This window comes from Acanthochromis polyacanthus, chromosome 2, assembly GCF_021347895.1.
Source record: "Acanthochromis polyacanthus isolate Apoly-LR-REF ecotype Palm Island chromosome 2, KAUST_Apoly_ChrSc, whole genome shotgun sequence".
Lineage (NCBI taxonomy): Eukaryota > Metazoa > Chordata > Actinopteri > Pomacentridae > Acanthochromis > Acanthochromis polyacanthus.
In genome coordinates, this window is record NC_067114.1 from 18,690,995 (window position 1) to 18,716,129 (window position 25,135).

Consider the following 25,135-nt stretch of genomic DNA (forward strand, 5'->3'; position numbering starts at 1 on the left):
GAGGGCAATTAAGTGACAAATATTGTGCAAAAACAGCACTACATACAACCCTGTGGATTTTCACTTCTTAGAATGTTTACTGACAATTATCACACCTAAAATAAGGAATAATATTCTGTACTTTTAGCAACTAGTTCTCAGCTGTAAACCAGAAACATCACAGGGTTCTGTATGCTAATCAGTCTAAATCAAAATGAGTACTACCCAATACACAGTGAACAACAACAATCTGTACTCTTGCTCTGTGGTAAAAAAAAATCTGAAATGTTCTGTGCAGTAATGTAAATTTTAAAATACAATAAACTACAGTAAATAGCACTCTATACATTTAATAGTAAACCCGAGAACAATAATAAACAGTCACAATATTCCATATTCTTAAATCAAATACAATCAAATACAATAAGCAACACTACATTTAATAGTAAACCTGAGAACAATAATGAACAGTAACAATATTCCATATTATTAAGTAATTTAATAGTGCACAGCTCAGCAAACATCATAGTGTTCTGCATAGAAATCACAAAAAGCTGCTCTCAATAATCTTTCACAGTGAGCAGATGTTCTTGTGTTGCAGGTCCATGGTCCAGACGTGGCCATCGAACAGGCTGGGGGGGTCTGGCACCGTGCACTTCCTAGAGCACCTCCTCTTTCTGGTTTCTTCATATGAGATGGAAATAAAGTTAACGTTGGTTTAGCATGTCCATCAAAGGCCTGTAGGTGTGAAGCAGGAAGCCCTCCACAAGGAGGATGTGAGTCTCCTCCTCCTCCCTGTGGTCTGACTTCGGGACCATCTCTGTGTCCAGGGTGTTATTAACGGCATGAGACTTCTCAAACTTCACCGGGTTCTCCAGCCACGTGTAGATCGTTCATCATGGCGTCCATATCCAGAGCGGTGATGACATCGTACTGCTTAAAGCCATCTTCACCAACTTCAATCTGATCTTGGGGCTTGAAGAAGTCATCCTGATGGACCACACAGCAGTTGGGCAGGTTCTTGATCAGGCGGTTGGTGAGGGTGGTTTTCCCTCCATTGGTTACGCCGTCGATGCCGATGATGTACTTCATGTTCTTGGATTGGTCAAAGCTCGGAAAAAGGGTCAAAAACGTCAACAAAAACTGGATCGGGAGTGATCGGACATGGAAGAAAGCTGAAAAAATGAAGGTTGCAGCAGGAAATGTCAACTACTCGATTCCTCCATGGCACTTGAGTTCAGTGAGTAAGGTAAGAGCAGAAAGGGAGCTGCCACTTGGACACAGTTCTTCCACCCAGAGAGGACCTCTTTCTGTTGTCGCTGCTACACATCCTGCTGTAGTTGACGTTTTATGTGGAATATTCCTTTTAACCAGCCCCTCAGGTCTCTTTAAGGATTTTGGATGGAATACTCGGTTAAACCAACATTTTAGGCGCATGTCCAGGGATTTTTGGTGGAATGTTCCTTTAAGGTGGATGTGTGAGGGCCTTGTGGGTGGAATACTTCCTTAAACCTAACTTTTAGGTCAACATTCAAAGATTTAAGGTGGAATATTCCTTTAAACCAACCTAAATTTCATGTTTTGATCATTATCAAGTGAGAAACCTCAGTCCAGACTCCTCATAATGACATTTGAGATTTATGCTGCTGTTATTTGTTTAGTCCAGACTAAATGACAGAAATCCACAACTGTAATTTTATTTCAGGACTCGGTTATTAAATGTCAAAACTATCCATGTGACTCTAAAAACTCAACAGCTTTACAAACTCGAAGATTAAATTCACCACAAGGATCCAAAATAAGTTGGACTTCTACATGAGAGCTTTAATTATTCTTCATCTACTTCCTGAAAAGTTTGGTCAATAAAAAAGACAAAAACTAATATTTTCAGCTGAACTGAAGACAGACTTTGGGATTTTTCTTGTCTAACCCTCTGGAAACCAGCGTTTGGACTGTCTTTGTGTTGCTCCTCACCTACTTCAGATAGCAGGGACAGAACAACATTTTGTGGATCAAAGGCTAAACTACGATGTTTTTAGAGTGACATGCTATACTATAGGCTTTTTTTTAAATTGACGTATTACTATGACGTTTTTTTTGTCTTAGTTTTTTTTTGCTTTTTAGCAACATATAAGAATTTGAACAGTTTTAAAAATTACTATACTTTTACTTGTGCAGCCCACGTTCAATCAAGTTAGCGGAATTACGGATAAACAACGTTTCCAAGGTTTTCTTACAAAAAAAGCAGTGATTTGTTTTATGGAAAAATTACATGTTTTCAAAAATGAGACTTTGAAAATGTAAACAAATTGTAATAAGCGTTAGCTAGCTGCTCCACTTGCTCTGAATATTTTTGTTCTCATCTTTGTCAAGCCCAAACGAAAAATTCATCCATATTCTGGCTACATTAAGGACAACAGCGTCCATGGAGTGACCGGAAGTTAGCCGACCTAGTGGAAGTGCTAATGAGGTCTGCTTTGGCACAGATTATTACCGTCACACATGTAGCTTTTAAAATAAATCTTGTCCAAGACATAGAACTGTAGCTCCATTTCAGGGTGAGGTCTAATGTTTCTCTCTGTGACTGTGTCTGACTTACTCAAATAAAACCCTCCTGTTCTGTGGGAGCTGCAGCCATAGATATATATCTATCTCCTGATTCATACCTATGCACACTGGTCTGGTCCGATGCAGTCTCCATGATGACGTTTCACAAGTACGTGAGAACGCAGGTACGAACAGTTACATACTGAGAAACGGTCATCTTCTTACCGCAAAGGTACAAAGCTGCTTCTCTTCTCCTCCTGCATCAGGAAACTTCAAATCCAAACAAAATACAATCAAAAGATCGAACTAACGTCATTGGTGCATTCAGGTGCAGTCGGACAACGAAGTTGCATTCATGAGCTTCGGAAATCGGATTATCAGTAATGTAAAATTCCAACGAAAATTTTGGGGGGGCACACAATGTGGCCAATCAGATCACAGGGGGGGCACTACCCTCCCGTGCACCCTCTGAAGATCCGCCACTGCCGGAAAGACAGAAATGGGTAATATAATGCAAGGCATGTAGAACAGCATTTATTGAGGCTGTAAATGGCTCCAACTAGTTTGGCGAAGTAAGGTAAAGTAGGCCCTTTAAACTTTTAAACTGTGTTTGGAGAATGTTGTACATTTACTCTAATTATGTATAGCTACTAAAAGGCTTTGATCGTTTTGGTGCAGTTTCGGTTGAAACTATTGTCTCACAAAGCGACAGTATAAAGCAAGATCTAAAATTGTAGTGCAACACCTTTGAGAACAAAGAGAAGAAAAACACATTTTAAATAATATAGTTTGAAGTTGTAGGCTGACTGACACCTGTCAGAGCATGGCTTCATCATTTTCTGTTAGTACAAGATGATACACTACAATGATTTTCTGTTTACTAAATGCCAAAACAGAGCTCTGTCAACATCACCATAAAATGTATATTCTATAGTTTTGTGGCATTTGGATTCACTTGTTACAATCGACTTGCTGTGAAATTCCTGAGTCAATGGTCACACAGCCCAGAAGTGAAATAGTTGATTTGGGTTTTTCCTAACATGAACCACATGTGCTCCATGCTTGTGAATGATTCTGACAAGTCTACATTGTTTAGTCTGCATGGTTCCGTTTACATGAAAATGTGACAAATTCAACATCGCCGCTGTCTTTCGATCAAGAGATAGCGTTTAAAAATAACACATTATTGCAATGTGCAACAAATTGAGTTATCATAGAAAGCAGAGAATTATCACTGACATCTGTTCTTTCAAAGAGGTATGTAGGTGAAAGCTACTCTTTTCAGGTACTAATGTGTGCCATTTCCAGCTCGAGAAGATGCAGGCAAACTTATTATATTATTGTTGTAACTTTTATGCATCTAGATCTGAAGTTATTCTCAGTGTGACCTGGTAGATTATTTTTGGAGCTTTACAAAGCAATTAATGAAATCAAAGAAGTGTCTAGACAAACCGTGGTGCCTCCATCTTGCAATCATGCTGCTGTGAAGGATTCATTTGGGCCTCTGAATGCTGTGCTAATTCCAGAGACCTTGTATTCAATTATTCATGCCAACTACATAACTTTTCAATTAACTAATTGCCAGACTCTGGAGATTTCTGCAAACACGGTGCCCCTGGCAGGTCACCAGCAGCCATGGAAGGGACTTCTACACCTCCATTCTTAAAACACACTGACTTGAAGAGAGAAATAATTGAATAAATATTCAAGAGAACAAAATGAGCTTTTAAAGTTGTACACAAAAGGACTGAAGTAAAACTGCACTTTTATCATTAGTTGGTAGACTGAAGACACAATAATCTTTCGTGTTAATGAGGAATCAGTTGCTGTATAGTTTCTGTATCAATTTACAATAAATACACACATTTATATTCAGACAGGAATGACTTTTAAAGTTCAAAGAAGTCATCAAAACACACATAAATGCACAAATTATATCCTCTAACTGAAAAGAACTGAAAAGGACTAAGACTACGTCCACACTAATATATTGTCTCCTTCCAGATGAGAACTGTTTCAGAAATATTCTCTGTGCATGCTAACATATATTGCATAACCATTCACCTAATCTGTCTAACTATGAGGTGTGGATTTGGTTGTTTCCTCAAAAAACAAAAAAAAACAAAAAAACTACAGAGGACAAATTGCAATGGTGAAAATTAAGACTGCAGATCTCTATAACTGCTAAACAGCTACAGACTGAGACAACAAGGCCAGCAGCGCCTATAGCCTAACTTGTTATCTCTGTTGAATTAACCACTGTTAGTTAAGGCACATGTCTTTGTTTTCTCTCAGAAAATTGTTACACTAAAGGGGTGTGGTATCTGATCTGTTACATGTATTACCTAATAAGTTAGTAGAATGGAATCTGTTACATGTAACAGATCAGATACCACAGGGGAATCAGGAAAAGATGCATAATGACTGATGAGGCCCAATCAGAAGCCCAATGAGGGTGCCATCATTTCTAAAAGTCTCAGTTTCTGTCCATCTACTCTAAGACACAACCCCAGAGTTTTCAAACCTTGTGGGATCTGGAGCATTTCCACATGTCTCCATTTTCAACACCAGGTACTGTTGACACTAGATGTAAATATTAGCAAAATTTGATCATTTAAAAGAGAAAACCTAACTATTGCCAATTCATCTCATCAAAAGGAAAACTCTCTGCCTCCTACCTTCTCTACCTACACATTAGCCTGCCTGTGAAACTTAACTATAAACAACAATATCTTAGTTTTTTTTTGAATTGACAATATGTTGTCTATATACATAAAATGTTGGTAATCTAAGCTTTGGAGTTCCTGCACCAAAAATTCTGTGGTCATAAAAGTAGCATTTGAAGGTCTAAGACAAGCATTAGCAGACTGAGACTGAGCCGTGATCAGTGAGGAAGTGTCAGAAAGCTGTAAGGAACCTGTTTCACTCACTTGCCAAATTCTGCCATGTCACTGACAATCTAATCTCCCTGACCTGACGACCTGTCTGCAGAGATAAGAAACAAGAACAAAAGGGAGTTCCCGTGACCAGCGAGCCAGTGGTTCTACTCGGATGCATCCTGATGCACTGCATTCTGTAGTCTCTTGCTGAGTATGACAAGACATTTATCTCAGTCTGCAATGACCTGCAACAGTAGCCAGCTACATAAAACATTTTTATCTCTGTGGAACATCAGCAATGCAACAAACAAGCCACAGATACAGTAGTGGTGCGACCAAAAATCTAACCTGTTTTAAATGTCTAAAATCCCATGTGAGGACAAGTTTTCAAAAGTATAATCAATGTGTTTTCATGACACATAAAAGGCTGGTAGCCTTGAAAACTATACAAGTGGAACTTCAGAAACTCTTTTCTTCTGTTTTTCTGTAAGCATTCAAGGCTCCAACATCAGCAAAACCTCACTCAAAACAAAACGTGTGCAACATTTCAACCAGAAATGGAATTCCATGGGAGAGGCTCAGATTTTGAGATTTTTTAAAGCAAGTCCCTGTTTATTCCTTGTCATAAACATCTCAACATCCATGCTAACTTTTTCCATCTGGTCTTCATTCTCAGACCAATCCTCACTGGAATAACAGTAGACATTATAAACCACATAACGTATCAACCTAAAGAAGCTATGCATGGACCTGTGGTCGCTCCAGATCGAACAGATTTGAATATGGTTAAAGTACGGCTGCTTCCTCCTTCAGGCAGGTAAACAATGTAATAGGAAACTGTCACAACTGATTTGAGGGGCACACGGCCAATGGCAGGAGACGATATGACATGTCTGCTCAGATCACAGCCTGCAGATGGCAATCTGCTAAGTTGGAGGATGTGTAAAGAGTAGCAGAGCATGAGAAGAGACGGAGAACTGGAGACTGTAGCCCAGAGGACAAAAAAAAGGAGGGATCATGGTAGAAGCGGAGAACAGGGCTGAGAGGAGAAAGAGCAGGAGGAGGAGGTGAAGGAAACAGAAAGAGGAGGTGACAGGGTGAGTGCTGGACAGTGATAATACTGGCTCCTTTCAGCCAGTGCACAGGGGTAAGGTGAGACTCCCTCCAAACTGTGCTTTCTGGGCAGTGGCCCAAGCCCGGGGCTGCCTGATTGATTTGCCCAGTAAAAGGCCCACTTGTGCAGTTGTGCCAGAGCTGATTTCTCCCAACCAGCCCAATACAGCTCCCACCGCGGAGAAACCACATTAACCAACATGTAGAAACCCCGCTGAGAGCATATGAGGGTGACAGCACTTTCCTGAGTTCGCAATGTATGTATTTAGGGTTAAGGAATAGTTTCTACTTCATGAAATAGAGTGCAGACAACACAGATGTTGCTGTGATGTTTGACCTTTTTTTTTTTTTTTTACTGAATATACTGAATCTATTTATCATCGAACATGTGAGGTGACAATATGAGGGAAACGACAAAATCATGGGTAGCACAATCTGATCACTTGCGATGGTGTGGCAATGTGTGGGTTAAACTATTTGAACTTGTTTGTGTGAATAACATGATTTAAATTAAGTAAAAAGAAATCTACCTTTATAAAGTGACAGATATTGTGAAATACAATGTAGAAAACAGTACAGTACAGTGTTGGAAGACAGCACGTTTCTGTGATATTTGGTTTTTTTTCTACTGATGTAAAAAACTGCAACAAAAATGTATTTCACATCTCACTGAGGATGACTGAGATTTTTGTTGGAGATATAGTTGAATGCAGAAATGAGAACTGCTTGCTCACCGGTGGAGTGAATATTCCCTCTCAAATACTTTTTACCACTTAAGACAAAAATCTAAAAAGTAGCACTGAGGTCAAATAAAAAAATATCTGCTGTCATGTTTTCCTTTGCCAGGGGAATTACCCGTTTATTAGCTTGTAGAGGTTCAGGTTCTCTGTGCAGAGAAGTGCTGTGCTCATCCCTGTGTGAATCAAACCTTCTCTGATTAGCCATTCAGAGTGGATGGGATAAGGCAGGCCCCAGGTGGCCCCTCTGTTAAATGGCAGATTAAAGAGTGCACAACTAATTTCTTTAGGCTAATCTTATTAAAGGAAAAACAGCTGTCAACTGTCACCATGTGAATACAAACGGTCTGCAACAGGAGCAGAAGTGCGCATGTTGGTGGGTGACAACGGATGCAAACACTGCTTTATATTCATCACCTGCAAATGTCAATATTACAAATATCTTCAATTTATGTGGAAAGACGGAGTCCCAAACCCTGTTTCAGAGCTTTAACCTTCAGTTCAAGACACAAAGTTGCAGTTTTCATCTTTGTCTCTTGTATTATTTGGCCCCATAATGGTTGGACTTCGTAGTGATCTTCACATATACAATAAATAAAGGAATATACACATATTTGACTTGGATAAACAACTAAACTGAAAACTTGCCCTTGGTAAGAACTAACTAAAAACACAAACCTCTTGTACAATTAATACTTTCAAAATCGTTTTAACCATCTGCAGCTGCAGATTTTGGTTATTTATCTCGCTATTTGCAGACCTGCAATCTTAAACGTATGAAAAAGGTTTTTGTTTTTACACCACAATTTATTACAATACATTCATTTGAAAAAAAACTTTTTTGCCAGATCCATCTGCACCGTTTCATTGTCATCACTCGCTTGCATTCACAGCTCAGCTTGGAATTTTTGGCCCCCTGCCCCATCTGACACCAGGTGCTCCGGACCCTGGAGTATTTTGGGGACCCCTCCAGTTTAAAGCCTCATCACCTCTGATTGCCCCCCACCCCCTCCCCGTAATCCTACCACCCTCAAACACACACACACACACACACGCACACACACGCACACACACGCACACACACGCACACACACGCACACACGCACACACACACACTGATGAAACCCCTCTTCAGCGCTACACCTTCTTCAACATTTAATTCAGCTCTCACACAGATGCACAAAGGACCAGGATTAAAACACTGTCATTCTCAACATTTGAGAAATTGTTGGTTTGACTTGTAGGGGCTTATGACACCCAAGTACCGCAGCCCACACACTTCACCGCTGCACCATCACGGCCTTTTGATTGCTCCTCCTCTCTGTAATTGCCAGTGATTAACCCTGGCATGAGAGTAGGCCAGAAAGAGCCCTCTCCCTTCTCTGCTGACAGTTCTTGTCAGTGGGTTTGAGGGGCAATTTGGCTGCTGACATGCCTTCCCCAGTCTCTTGTTACTGGGGAAGTATGCTACGCTTGACCCAGTACTGCCAGAATATCTGCTGAATTCCTTCCTCTACCTCTTTCTCTCCATTTTCCTCTTCATTTCTCTTTTCCCCTCTGCTTGTCTGTCTCTCTTCTGTCATTGCTTCTCTTCTTCTTCCTCTAACCTCATTCTTTTTCTACATCTTTAGCAGCAGCACTCCTTCAATCTCTTTGTGACTTTTTCTACATTTCTTTTTTTCCCCTCTGTTACAGTTCACATCGGACAACCTGACTCCCTGGCTTTAGTGCCTGGGCTGCCTGTGTCTGCCTGCTTGCAGGACTGCACGGGGGCAACGAACAATGGGCATATTGTTAATCTGTCCGCAAGAAAGCCTTATCTTGTTGTAGACATGGTATTAAATTTCGGAGCGGCCCCATGCGGCCAGCCTGGGGGAGGGGAGTATTGGGGGGACAGAGAGAGAGAGAGAGAGAGAGAGAGAGAGAGAGAGAGAGAGAGAGAGAGAGAGAGAGAGAGAGAGAGAGAGAGAGAGAGAGAGAGAGAGAGAGAGAGAGAGAGAGAGATGTGGATAATAAGCTGTGTAATCTCCTCACCTACTCTAAACAGCTTAACCTTGTCAGTGGCTGCTGGCCCAGTGGCACCCTGGTAAGGAGTAACGTAGGGTTTATATGTACTGCATGCAACCCAGGCTCAAAAAATTAATCTGACTTCAGGAGCAAATTCTTTCTGTATGAATGGCAATGGCGGTAAGGCTTAAGTTAGTACATGAATAAAGAACTGATGAAATAAATAAATACAAGAACAAAGTTTACACATTCTAGTCTGCACAAGTCAGACAATAAAACTTCTCCAACGTCCCCGAGAGTGTGTTATTATGCTAGTTTCTAGGCAAAATCTGCAGTCTTTAGATAAACATAAGAATTACATTTTAATACCATAAGTCTAAATTTCCACCCAAGATTGAAACATGAGCAAATCTAGCTTTGTGTATCATACTGTACTGGTCTTAAGAATCTGGGAGGTTGTCTGCTTAGTTGATCGTACTTAACTCTGTATGAAGTCCAATCTGAATTCCAAGACAGATGGTTTATCTGGGTGAGGGGAAAGAGGATTAGGGGAGATACAATGACAATTTTTCGTTTCTTTGTAAACTACTCATTCATTGTCTGTTCGGTCACAGGATGTCTTAAAGCACATGCAGACGCTGCAAGTGGCTCTAGCAATTGTGAAAACTGATATCAACTTGTCAAGGTTGCAGTCGATTTGAACAGGAAGATCTGAATTAAAGTAAGAAGACAAAAGATCCCACATGTGGCGGGGGATCACTGGGGGATTAGCTTACGCAGGGGTGTGCACCCAAAGTTGGGATCCCAGAGTTCAAAGTGAACCCCCTGTGATAAAAGGAAATAAGAAGGTGGATCAGGAGATCAGAAAAGTGGTCAGTGGACACATGGTTTCCATGATGTCATCCTTTTTCCATAGAGTCATAGAATGTGATGCTTTATCAGGTAAAGCCGATGTTTTATGGCCAATCAGTTTCAAGCTGCAGAACAACTGAAAACCCAGCCTGACAGAATGACTTAGGTAATCGGAGATGCTGTCTGGAAACTTTCATATTGCAAACGTTACGACAAATAAACTTTAAAAACACTCTATGAAATATAAGTCAACTGATGAAGAACAATTTGGTTTATCCTACTTGCTCTCTAACTTTGTCACTTTAGTATTGTAAGAAAGGTCATTAAAACTTCATTCAAATGAATCTTGCAGATTTTGCTTCCATTTAAATTACACTGACTAACGCATTTCTGAAGCCAGAGTTAGCAGTGCTTTTGTGGCTTTGTGGAGTTACACACTCATTTTTTGAAGGTAATTTCCCCGTCTATTTCAACCTGTCAAGGAGACCAGTTTAACCAGTTAGTTGGATGGGTTTGACAGTGTTGCCACAGCTGTCTTCACTACATTGTACACTGTACATTTCCTGATCTATTCAGACATATAATCGTAAATGAAATTGTTAATAAAGAAGTATATTTTTTATACAAACACATAATCAAGTTCTCTGTCATTTCTGTCTGAATTATTCTGCTGCAGCCACAATCCACGAATGCTGTATATCGTAATAGAGGAAGGTTAAACTGTATTTTCCCCAATGCTGTCTCTGGTGTGAACGGGCTCTCAATGTTGCTGCAGCTTTTTCTATCAGTGTCTCCCTGGAGGCTTGCTGAGTCGTGGTCTTGTCTACTGACAGCAGGTTGGTGGTGAGCCCAGATTGTGGGCACAGACAAGCTCACGCAAAGTCAACTCTGCTGCTCTCCAGCAGCACCTGCTGGAACCGGTATGAACCTACAGACAACATACAGAGTCTGTATGTAAAAGAAGAGTCTCTAGCACACTTTGTACTCTAACTTTGTGTTTCTTCAATTCTGTTTATTCAAATATTAGAGCACTGAAAAGTTGATTCAGTTCTGTTTGCATCAAAAACACAATGTTTTACACTGAAATATGCTTCTGTGTTAACATGCGTACAGACACCTGCTGTACAGTCCTTTCTATTTTGTTACTTATTTTATTAGCTGAATGAAAATTCTTCCAGTTTCAAAGGAAAGAACAGGTTGACTTCCTGTGCGTGAGTGAAACTCTGACCAGAGACGGAAAAGCTGCCGTTGCAGTTTGGAAGGATGAGGATTATTGTAAAGAGTGGACACTTGAACTGTATAAACTGTGCTTCAGCATGTTTTAACATTCACATGAATAATTACTAGTGCACACACAATAAGGTTTTGATACATAGCAGAACAGCTGCAATTATTGTATACAATCCTGAAGCAAAATTTTAAAAGATAACATTACTTACAGTGATAACATTTTAGTTTTCAATATGCCACAGTTTATAGTAACAATACAATCAGATGTATTATAAGAGTTTGAGGGGCCCTCCACATTAATGCTTGTCTTATATTTTAACTCAAATGAATGTACATTCAGTGTATGACTATGGCTACTGCTTATTTTCTCTCTCCATACCAACACATGATTTACAGCAATACTTCGAGGTCCAATCTACTGGGTCAGTTCAAGGAAACCTGCAGGGGAGCAGCATTACCAAAACAAAAATCAATCATTATCTATTCAGGAAGATGAAATATTATGTGTGTGAGAGAGAATTAAGTGAGAGGATGACTGGTGGCATCCAGAGAGATGGCAAATGCTACTAATGTGTTGTGTGTAGGCTTGTCTTTATTTATTGAGGACGTTTAGGGCTAACATCTTGGAGACTGTCCATGCACAATACATGCATATTCTGACTGCACGTTCAGGAGCTGGTTATTTATGTGATGTGAGCAGCTGCTTCTGCCATTGTGGTCTACAGTCATCACTCTGTGCACAGACAGAGAGATGCACTCTGTTTGCAGAGTTAGTCATAAAAATGATGGTGCTCTTATTTGCATAGCAGATACTGCAAAAAATAACCTGCTAGTAAACAACACATTTAATTGTCTGTTTGCTTTTATAGCTACATCAACACACTAAGAACAAAATGAAATATGTTAAAAAAAAGTGTGATAAAATGACAAAAATGTAAAACCACTGTATAGACAAACAAAGAAAAAAGCAAAGAAACAAATATTTTGAATAGATATGCATCGCAAAATGGAATGCTTTTCCACACAACAGATATTTACAGCTGAAATACAGATCCAGACCAAAATTTTTGAGGCATGTCTCTGGACAAAGTTCATAATGCACAACATGAGAATGATCTTGTTTCTTGCTTCCATCATATTCTATTTAGACATATAGGGGAAATTTTGATTGTTTTTCTGCCCTTTACATGTGTCCTCACTTTTTTATCGTGATATGCAGTCATCAGGTGCATATTCAGCAGCATTTTTATGAGGTTAAGGTTCTCAAATGAAAGAGCCACGGACGGATTTGAAGCTCAGCTAATTGCAGTCTGCAAAATGTACAGCAGCAAACAAGAAACAAGATTGAGACTGATTTTGCCGACCGTTATTTACGATTTAGGGCTTTAAAATGTGCTGTGAATATGATTTTTTTGCATGTACACTGTGAGAAACTACAAAGCTTGACAGATGAAGCAGCAGTAACCATGTATGGGGTGGAGCGTAGGAAATGATGTGTGTCATCCCACCATAAGCCTTACATTAATGAAAAATCCTCCAGGTTGCGTCTGTAGAGAATAAACGGATTAACAAGCCCCAGAGATTCCTTGAAAGGCAGTTGTTTTCCTTCAGGTATCTTTTTTTGCCTCCGTAGTCTTTTTGGTTAATGACTTCACTTACTTAAGCGCTGCTGATCAATATGACTCCGGAGGTAAACTTGCTGAAGTCTGGACTGGTGTCCGCACACCTCACACCAACAGGAAGTAAAGACACAGGACTGGCAGGGGAGAATGGGTTGATCCATGTGTATTATACACACATACATATGAGTCTGACCTTGGTGATGGAGAGAATCAGTCTCAGGAGATGCATTTAGCAGAACACAGAGGTTTAATGTAGAGAGGAGACAGCTGAAAAATAGATTTGTGAAGAAGGCAGAAAGACTGAAACAGGTAGAAACAAACAAATTGGAGATAAAAAAAAAACATGAGCTTTACTTAAAGATTCAATGATCACAGTGATGGAAGAAGTAACCAAATCTTCAACTTAAGTAAACCACAACTTTAAAATACTCTTCTTAAGTTAAACTATGTAAGTAATATCAGCCAAAAGTACTTAAAGTGTAAGAGTAAAAGTATCCATTGTACAAAAATGGGCTTGTCAGTTTTTCATTATTATGTTTAAACTATAATATTATTACTGATGTATTAAGATACAAGCAGCATCTTCTTATTGCGACAGACTGAGGTAGAGCTGATTTTACTCATTCTATGTAGTGTCGATTGGGGTAATTTATTCTATAACAATTCAGAGTAAAAGATGGAATTTGTATCTGAAATTTTTTGGTCTTAAAGTAAAAAGTAGAATGGAATTAAAATACTCAAGTAAAGTATCTTGGATTTGTAGTTCAGTGCACTACTAGATAAATTTACTTAGTTGATTTGCACTCCTGAGTTGTAATAATTAAAATAAAAACAAAGGGAGAGAAGAACATCCTGTGAGGATACACGTTTCGTGCATGTAAAGAACAATTACGATTTAAAAAATGATGTGTGCGAGACAAGTTGTGAGAATGATGTGGCTTTTGTGTCCTTCCTGTGGTCCATTACTGTAAAGCCAGGCCCTGAATGAGACAGATCCCAGCGGACCACCATGGCTGTTGTGGGTTTTTTACAGCTTCCTGGTTTTTCTCAGTACGTGCATGTGTCTATGTGTGTGTGCGCATGTCCCTGTACTTGTAAATACTCAAGTAAACTGGCTGAAATACATAAAAAATAGTTCTTGAAAAGTGCATGCGTTTACAGTAATAACAACTTCTTCACTCAGGTTTGTTGTGTGTGTCCCGGTTAGACATCATTAGTGTGTGTAGGCACTAGTGATGGGATTCCTCACTGGTGTCACAGAGCCTCCCTGACTCACACTTCTCAACACCAGCGATAACACAAGAGGTGAAATCTCCCACACACCACACAAAAAACACTTTCACACACATGGGAAGAGAAGGTGCCGGGGAAGCCCCCTTCAGATCTGAACAGTGCCCACTTCTTTATCTCATACACACTCTTCACATTATCCAGAGAAATGTGAGGAAGACTTGCAGGAGATTGTTCTGCAGAGTACAAAAAAACAAAAAAAAAACAAAAAAGAAAGTTAAGTGCTGTTAACTTGGTTTGGCCAGACAACAGTTTCTACTCTAAAAAACTGAATTAAAAAAAGTCAAAAGGGCTTAAAAGTTGCAAAATTCAATAGGGCAAACTTTTGGAGTCATTAATATGTTTTTCAGTCACACAATCAGAATCTCTTTACGGCTCCACCTATTGCATTAGGATTCATACATCCCCTCTAAACAGCAACCACACCCCTATCAAAGTGTTTTCTTGTTTTGCAACTCAAACCAATACTTTCTCCCTAATGCGCACAAAAAACCTTACTTCATATTCCACAATCGTGTAGATTATGATATTGATCGCCCCTCTCTGTAAAAGCATTATAAATATAAAGAGCATTTCTCCATTAACGGAGAGTAGGAAGCTGGCTAATGCTAATGAGCCTCAGAGTGGCCATTCCAGTCCATTAAGGGCTCTTAGCGCTGGGAAATGATTGTGTTTTTGCAGGGAGAAAAACTAACACAGCCACGCGGACTCACAACTTACACACAGGGAGGTTAATGATAAATGGTACTAATGGACTTTCTGTACATTTGAAGGGAGAAAAAATAGGAGATTGGAAAATGGGAAAATGTATTTGTTGCTGTAAACTTGAAAGACTCAATTCATTTGAGGGTCTAATTTGATTTCTAATGCATGACATGAAAGGGAGAGAGTGTTATGAAGCTCAGGAAAGTTAAGCTGCTCGTGTTACGTCATGTAATTTGAAAAGTTGCACTGCGAATCACTTTATGCGACATGTAAGCTACGGGGCTTTGTGTCATATAAGTTAAATTGATATGCTACAACAATTTGTACTTACATATTGGGGTACAAGGGCAGGAGGACCTTGAATGAAGAGCACTGGGATGATGCATCATTATGCTTGACAGCGCACGCTCAAATCTGGCAAATCAATTGAACCATCAGACAAATTCTTTCAAAATAAATGTAGTTTTATTAACGGTCCATCATAGGGATTTATGTCAAGTTTATCCAATTATTTGCAAGAGCCATGTGCACCCCTGCTTTTATGGGAGAGCTTTGACAAAATTGCATTTGAGGTTATTCATTAGTTGGGCTTTATTTGGTCTCATTTTAAAAAGATTATGATAAAAACATTCTATATGGCTTTTGGGGAATCAGTTAAAACAACCATGTATGGAGGAGCGACGACCCTCCCGTGAAAAGATCTGAAGAAGGTCAGAGGATCAAACAAAAGAAACAGTGTGTTATGAGAAGCGTGTTTAAGGGGGGTCAGGCTGCTGCTGCTTAATACTAAAGCCCTGCAGAGGAATGCTGTGTAAAAAAGAGGGGATGGGTGGCAGAGGTGGGGTCAGAGTGAACTACCTGTCTACTGAATCAAGAGGGTGAGAAAGGGGGAGAAACACAATGAGAACATAAGAACCAAGGGGGGGAGAGAAGGGGACGAGAGAGCAACCAGGGGTGAGAGCGAGCATGTGAGAGAATGGAGATGGAGTCGGTGGATAGGTGAGTGTGTGAGAGAGAGAGGGGGAGGAATAAACTGGGGGGGTGCGGGGAGGGGCAGGGAGGGGCAGTGACTACCTGTCTGGAGAATCAGCGTTCCCCTCCGACCTGAAACGTTACTCCAGCTGCATTGTTCAGTGACGGACAGAACAAGACACAGTCAAGAACAGGCAGCCAAGCCGGGGGATCAAATTATTCTCAGGGAGGAAAGATTTACCCTGAACACCCCCTCCTCCTCACCCACCCTCATCTACCCACATTCTCCACTTTTCTTTTTGCTCCCTGTCTCACTCTTGCTCTCTTTCTTTCAATCCCCCCTTCTTCCTCTGTGAAACAGAGTGATCCCCAAACTATTCCTGCTTAATCTCAAAAGCCAACGAAATGCGCTTCGGCCCCCACCCACCCGCACTCACATACACACAAACACAAACACACACACAACATACCAATACACACTTGCACGCTCATAGGCAACACTGCGTCTGCGCACAAATACGCACACACACAGACACACAAAGGGGTGAGAACTGAGACTGAGAAGTTGAGAAGAAGCAGGTCTGTGTGAGCGGCAGCAGGGAGGTCTGCTCTAATCCAGGGCGTCCAGAGAGAGGAGGAGGAGGAGGAGGAGGAAGAGGAGGAGAGCTGAACATCAGGAAAAGGACATTAGTCAGCCACCTATGGGACAATAATAAATGCAGCAAATTACTTTTGTGTGTGAAGATAAAGAGAGGAGAAAAATGAACAGGAAACAGTAAAACAAGCAAAGCCTGACATTAATTCAAAGGCAGAAATTTGTACCTGTGTGTATCTGCAGTGAGCTTTCTCATTTGATTCCCTTGAATTTATCCACTGAACATTTAGGCTGTTGGAGACCCTGCTTCTACACTGAAGTTTTCTGAGTTACCCCAGAGTGTTGTATCCTCCCTATTCCTAAAATGAAGACTGTAATAATCAATGATTGTTGATTCTGGGATGACTCAGCTCAGCAAATCACTTCATCATTAATTATTTGTTTGGGTAAAAAGTCAAAATTAATACAAATCTTAGCAATGATTAACCCAAGAGGTATGCTGATCAACTGAGGTGAAGCTCACATAATCTAATCTCCTACAGAATAAACTTTTACCAGACAGACATCTCAAACCTCAATGTCAAACTTCCTCCGTAATTATCCTTTAGCCAACAGAAAATGTAAACACAGAAAACTTTCTCAGCAAATTTAGCACCGTTCTCCAGCCCTCCCAAAAGCATTTTTCTCCACACAGACGGAGTGTCCTACATTTCATACAGCAATTTGTCTCTGTCCGTCAAAAAAATATGTAAAATGTCATCATTTTTTCTAAACTTTTGTGCATAATTTTCTGTTTCTCTAAATGACTCTCTTGACAACAGTGAAGGGAAAGACATCTTGGTAGTCTCTTGTGTTTTTTTCTTGCAGGATTTCTACAGCTTTAAACAATGACCTCTGCAACCTCTGGATTTTCTAGCTGCCAAGACTACTAGCAGATAGACTCAAATGTGTGATGTGTGAGTTAAACATCCCCCATTCTAAGGAGCTAAGAGGTAGTTGCAGGACCTTTCACTGTGGGCTGTAGGTAAGACCACATGATGTGTTTGCATTGCTGACATACTTACCTGCTTCCCGGACATTTGACCCTAAAGGCTCTCTGTTAAGACTTACGAATGGTTTTGTAGGGCTGATAGCTGAATTCTGCTGCTTTGGCTGCTTTTAGGAAATAAATGATTATATTTAATTAATAAATGAAGTAATAAATTGAAATCGAAACGTATGACAAACTCAGAACTAAAAAAAAAGATTGATCGAGAACATAATTAACTATATTGATATAAATGGAGGTACCAAGCATATTTAATCTACCCAAATGAATGAGTGAGTCTGAAAGTATTGATGGGCAAAAAAAAGAATCATTCTTTAATTGAAGTAATAAAAAGAATGAGTCTGATAAAGGATAAGGCATATATATAAATGACGCAATAAATAAGAACACTTAGAGTGTGCATATCAATGTCACATCAAAGGGGAAAATCTCAAATTTCTCCTTGAGTTTGTGTGCCAGGTTTTGCTTCTCAACACCTGGACTTTGGCGAGGTTGGCCAAGACGAACAAGCTTTGTCTTAAACGGATCTGAAAGTTCAAAGATGAACACTATAATTCGAGCCTGCTCTGCCCGACTTCAAGCAGACAGTATGACGTTCTGGCAGTGTGGGCGCTTTGTTCCGACATCTTGCAAGTCTCAACACATTTCAAATGAAAACATGGCAAACTTTCCCCTCAATTGCATCTAAGCAGCTTCCTGTCCATCACCTCAGCCGCCCAGAGGTTTCATCATAGTAGCCAGAAGAAAGACGTGCTGGCACTCAGCAGAACACTAGAGTTTCAACTGGCTGGATTCCACCTATGCAATCGACTACCGATTGAACTGTGTGCCCATGATTTCATGACGAGACATGTTTCTTTGTGTGTGAGAACAATTGTGAAAGTGTTTACTTAACAAAGCCATGTGTGCGTGTGTGAGCGTGTTTGTGTGGATGATGTTCCTCAATGGCAAAATCATCCCAACACTGGCGAGGACAGACGAAGGACAGGCAAGACTCTTCTGTCCCACTGATCAATCAATGTTAATCACAAAGCTGGCTCTCCACAGTGACCTCAGTTTGAGCAGGATCAGTCAGTCAGATCCGATTATCATCAGCTTTATTACAAACATACTGAATGTAGTAAACAAAATACCACAGAAGAACACTGTTAGCAACAGAAAAGCTTGTACATGATATCTTTATCTTGCTACACTGCTGCCACAAATGATATAGAGACCTATCAGTTGTGATAGAGTTAACAATCTAGTGTCCTGCATCTGAAATAGTTTAGAAACCTCATCACAAAACACTTTTTAGATGTTGGAATTCCTGGCATCTGACAATTTTTGTAACTTTCCTGAAATTACATATACACTTCACTTTGTTCCAGCAGTGTTAGCCCAGTCTAGTTAGAGATATGTTGGCTTATAGCGAAAATACATTATTCTTACAAAAAAGACCGTGTAACTGTCACTTTCTTAGGGGAGGACATGCCTCACCAGCCACATGGAAGATCACCAAAGTTTTTATGCAATTTTCATCTGTAAACTGAAACCATCACATGACATGGACACAGACCAGTGGAAAAGAATTCTTGTCAAGGGGGTCAAAAGGTACAGATGACCCCAAGCCAAGGCCCAGCCTGGGCCAATGCTAACATCTATGGCTGACCTTTAAATGGGAAGAAGCGGTACAAATGGATAAGAAACCCATATTGCAAAACTTTGTCCTTCTGTCCATATAGCCTAATGGCTGACCTTTATCAAACTGTTCTCGTAATCACATTTACTTTTTCCATCACTCTTAATTTGATCAGCCAACAGTGCACACTGCATACTATATTCCAGAAAAATATTGTTGGAAAATAACTCTTGTTACATTTACTCCCATATTTAAATAATTATCATACATGTCCCGGTGACAGACAGCTTGTCACTCCATCTTCAAGTGTATATAGCTGCCAATGGCAATTTGAAATTTATGCTTTTTCCCATTTTCTTATTTCCAACACATTTTGACCCTAAAAAGTTTACAACAAGGTGAAGTGTCAAATAAAGAGAATACAAGTTTTTGATGAGAATGAGCGCGGAATAAAAAACGTTTTACCTGTTGTATGCTCGAACAGAATAAATAGTTTTAGTAATTTATAGCAATGGAGAAGTATATAATCAGAGAACATATAATCATAGGACAGGTAAGAAAAACAATGTCTCTTTCAGTGACAGACAAAGGACGGAGACAGACTGTTTGCTTCACTGACCAGCGACTAGATTAGAGGCTCAGTTCTTGAGCAGCAGACCAAAGACAAACAAGAGAGGTGGGCAGGGTGGGGCGGGAAGGACACCCGTCCCAAAGGTGAGTGACACAGCTCAGCCAGTCGTATCCTATGATTTTCCCTTTGTGTCCAGGCGTTCTTGGCTGTAATCAAAAGACTAAGACAGGACTAGTAGTTTGAAATGACGGTTCAGGGAAGGGTGGAACGGGGTCAGTGGGTGGGCCAGACGAGGTCTTTGTACTGCCCTTTCCTCACCCCCACTAATTAGTTGACATTGAAGGTGGAGGAAGCAGAGGTGGGTGAGGACAGAGGAGAACAGGGGAGGAGGAGGAATGAGAGAACTAAGATAGAGGATGAGGAGGAAGTGGAGAGGATGATGATCCTGTAAGATCTCAGGTAACAGATGGAGAACAACTAGAAAGGCAGTGGGACAGACAGTGGGGAGGGGGGCAGGCCGGCTACTGTTAAAGCACATTTGACACAGAAACACATCGTGTGATCAAAGATGACACAGTCACACATATTTCAACATAGCTAAACAAATGCTTAGTCAAGCTGTGACGAATGCCCTTAGGTGTTCCATTCAGCTGCACCAAGTCCTGCTGTTTAATTTAGGATAACTTGAATTATAAATGTACTTGCAGCCATCGTGACGACATCAAAACGTTTACACTAACAGCTAAATGTGTGAACGGCTAATGGGTTCATGAATGTGATGAAAAGCAACTGCAATGTTTCACTCAAGAGGAATTGAGTGGCACTAAAATATGTTTGAAGGGTGATGACATGAAATTAGAGTTGGTCTCATTCTAAATATCAGGGCCTTTGCTTAAAAATGATTTAATTTTTCATTATCCATTTTTTTCACCCTAAAGTGATATAATGAAAAACACTACAGGTTTATGGAGCTTTATAGCGAGTTATATCATTTTGTTTAACTGCCTGACTCACAACTTTACTGGTTCATACTCACTGCTGTCATAACATATCGTTTTCATTAAGTTTTTTCTTCAGATTTTCCAGGAAAAGTTCTGAAACATTATTACACACTACCTGCTTGGCACTGAGCAGCAGATGAACACTTGTTAGTACCTAGATGATGAGCATAGTTGAGCAGCTGAAGTGCCAGGTATTGGTGTCAGGAGTTGGTGGAGACCAAAAACAGAGCTAAAAGCAAGAGGATATTAGCTTTCACCAGTACTAGAGACACAACTCCAGATTATAATATTGCTCTGTAATAGATGAATATGTAAATAAATATTTATTGTTTAATTATGATTATAAGTTCAGGTCTACAAAACATATGTCTTCAACATTGTGTTTACATCTTTCATCTGCTAATTTATTGATCGATGCCTGGCCAGTCATGTAAGGTTTGACTCTTTGAGGCTCTCTTCACTAGCAATGTCCTAAGTAACATTTTGTTGCTTTTGCAAGATTTTTGTCTTCTTAGTGTGATGGCATTTTTTTGTCCTATGATATCAGACTATTCTACACACAGGGAACTGAATAACCAGGAAATCTGCCCAATGTGTGGAGAGTCAACAAACTTGACAAGAACAGATGAGAGACCAGGCTGATACCCAACACCAAGAGAGATTGGAATTCTTTACACATTTGCCTAAATGATTAGGTTCAGGCAGCAACAGCCGTTCTGCAAATTACACAGTAAAATCCTTAGTGTTGTTTGTGGTAAATTGTGAGAATGGCAATGGGAATGGGGGAGTCTTGTAGCTTTTCAACTTTCTTCTGAAAGAGAAGGCAGCTATCATCTTTTCCACAGTTATATTTTAATAATATAATAAAAGAAAAGGCTCCAGGAACACAAATATGTCGGGAAGGGATTTATTCAGACGTTCTCTATTCAAAGAAACGTCATTGCTGTGGGGAAGAAAGCAAGGGGCCATTAAAACACTGTTTACAACACAATAATGTATAAGCCATGAGGTGACCATGAAGCGTCAAGACAGGCACCTCTGGGCTGCAGAGGGGAGGCACGGGAAGGCTCAGCAACCACCAAATTAGCCTCCAAACACCATCCCAGCGGACAAAGCTGCCAGGCACAGCCCCCAGCAGCTCCCAGCATCTGTAAACACTGTCCATCTTAGCTACCTTTTATTTGAAAGGTGTGACAAACAATGGTAGCCATGCGTTGTAAACATGTGAGCTCACTGGAGTTGCACAACTGCTGAATTTGTCCTGAAAATTTGAGCAGAGTGGAACCAAAATGCACTTTGACACAAAATAAACCATTACTGGTCACCGAGGGAGCTGCACTGGGAGGTCATGGGCCTGGCCAAACCAATAGATGGGTAGAAGGAGGGGAGGGTTAGGTGGGGATGGAGAAGGAGGGACGCTGGCTGCATTCAGTGCTTTTGAGTGAAGGGGGTACGAGATCAGATAATCCAGAAAAAACAAACTTAAAGTTAGAGCGGCTCCAGGGCAGGAGAGATGGTGGTAAGGCAAAAAAAAGAAAAAAAAATGTCTATTTGCTGGCACAACAGGGGTTTATGTTTCTTGCAGTTTTGACAAGGAATCAGCTTCCTTTCTCCTGCGCCACTTTACTCATGCCAAGAAAAATGGCTTCTCTGACACCTGATTAGCACTCACACACATGCATGCACACACTTTTTTGCTCTGTCAGGATTTGCACACAAAATGCTGTTCACTGGACCTCCACATATTCGGAGCCACAAGTCTGCAGTAGCTCTGAGGTAAATAAACAAAGCTTCGATCAGCCAAAATGAGCAAAGGCATCTAAAGCCCACATCGTTTACCACCAGGTAGAAATGTCCGCCGTCTGTATTGGATCCTGATGTAAATATCGGGATTTTACTTCAATCAAAATACGCTCTGGTCAGAACAAAGCCAGCAGTCATTTTTGGCTCAACAAATTGCTGGCTAAAAAGTCAAATGAAAGAGAACTTTCAATGGTTTTATCAGCAGCAATGCCAAACAATGTTCCTACACAGATACTAATCTTAAAATGTAATATGTAGCTATTGAAAGGATCCTGGAATAAAAGCGAGGACGGAGAGCCGAACAGACTGTAAATCCCTGCGATGCCATTGCACAGTTGAGTCTATAGATAAAGGAACACTGTACTGTTGGTGTCGGTAACAGTGACAGCAGCCACTCTATTGACTGGGGCTGTTATGTGATCTGAGCGTTCTGCAGAGCGGCGCTTTGACCTGTGACCCTGCAGCCCTTAGGCTCTGGCCTCTGTGCCCATTGGCAGATGTGACTTGCTGGAGCAGACTTTCCTCCAGTGTGACAGCTTGTTAGCCCCCTCCTCACTCCACCCCTCTCTGCTCGCACACTCACCGTCTCAAACACACTTACTCCGCCTCCGGTGCCTGCCCCGGTCCTCCTCTTTACTCCACCCCCCACAGTTTCTGTCCCCAGGGAGAGTCATTAAAAGGCCCAGCTCCTCCGCCCCAGCTAATGATTGGCACCATCAGCCACCTATGCACTCCGCCCCTCTACATACATGATGGCTCGTCCTCTGGCAAACAGTATCAGCTGGAAAGAAGGTGGAGAAAGAAGGAACGGGTATAAACACAACAGTAATCTGTCTCGTCTGACCTTTTCTGACTGAGAACAAAGGGTGGGAACAGGAGTAACAAGGTTTAGGTGCCACTGCCCGCACATCATGTTACTGTCCACTGGCCCAGCTGGGACTTCCTATTTTTATTTCATCAGCTGTCTTTTGACAGAAATACCTGTGAGTCTTTCTGTATTTATCCATTATCACGATCTGTTTCTCATATTTTTATGTTGTACCAGCTGGTAAGAATAACTACAAACCAGTTAGCATTGTATCATGAATGCTTGTCCTCTCTTAGTGTGGTCACCACTAAGTAATTATCTATGTTTCACTTCACTTCAAAAATAATGGCATATGGAATATTTATATTTTTAAAATTATGATCATTCCAGATAACGAGCCTGTCTCCTGTCGCCATAGCGCTGCCTCTAAAAGCCATAGGATATTATATTCCTCACTATGTGCGTATCTTGTGCCGCTCTGCTGTGCCTAAGTGGAAGGAAAACAGTCAGTGCTTGCCAGAGAGAGGTGTCACTTGTTCTCAGTATTAGCAGTGGAGTAGATAAGAAAACAGATGGGACAGGGGAGGTCAGAGGGCCCTGCTACGGCTGACAGGTTTGTTTATTTGGCCTGTCTCTGATATCCTGCTTTCCCCCTCCACGCCTGGCGCTGACTCTGCCTACAGCCTGACCTGGAAGTGACCATGCAGAGATGGATCAAGGCCACTTTTCACCAAGAGAGTCAACACTAACCGCCCCACTCACCACTCAGACCAACTCAAAACACATGGGGCAAGTGTGGGCTTATTACTCCTTCTCTGACAAGAATAACAATTGACTAATTTGTACTTGCATAGCCGAGCTGCGTTTAGATACAATGGGGGGAATTTCAGCCAAAACAAATATGGCTGAGTCCCTGAAAGTTGGCTGGAAAAGGTTCCAGAAATGTTACAATAGAACTATTAGATGTATTCATGTTTTGAAATGATTGCTGCAGCGCTGCTTTCTGCGAGGAGCAACAGGCTGATCTCCAGCCTCTCCTCTCTCCAGAAGTCTGTGTGAGGTCCTTCTGCCTGAGGTAGGCCAGAACTGATAACCCCGCTGGGCACCAACAGATAAGACCGCTCACTGAGATCCCACCGACACCATGCTAAAGAGACTCTGTAGGAAAAAGGAAGATAAACTGAATCCAACAGATTCCAGAAAGTTTTGTCGGTCAACGTGACTCATTTCCTTTAATGACAGATGGCAAAAAACAGGTTTCTGGGGAGACTCTTGTGCCAAATCACATTACAACTGCTTTTCAACATGAAGCTTTATGATGTATAGCCTCAGATGAACTGTTTTCCATGGCAGACACACTCAGGGGCTTGTTATGAAAATCCCTTCTTTACATTCATTCTCCAGTCCTATATAGTCCTGTTTATGCTTAATTATTTCGGAAAATAATAATCATGAATAATTCAATCATGACGCAATCTGAAAATCCCTGAATTGTGTAATTTCAGCATTGCCATGATGTAGTGTATACAGAATCTGATGTGATGGTTAGCACATTTTTCCGTGTGAAATGTTACATTCAGTGAACACCACAAACTTCACACAGAGTGAACAGCATAAAACAAGTTTCAGATGGCATGGTAGTTAAAGGGCAAGGAGAGATCCCTTTTCAAAAGTGGGATTTAAGCCTCTGTGAAAGCAAACTCCCACCCTGCTTACGTGTCCTTTAGCAAGGCATTTGTTGAACTCAGTCTCTCC

The 25,135-nt window shown here is 40.8% G+C and overlaps 1 pseudogene; it reads right to left on the reverse strand.

Moving 5' to 3' along the window:
* Nucleotides 1-486: 486 nt before the first annotated feature.
* On the reverse strand, nucleotides 487-1,117 carry LOC127532404 (nicotinamide riboside kinase 2-like; annotated as a pseudogene).
* Between the last annotated feature and the right edge of the window lie 24,018 nt (nucleotides 1,118-25,135).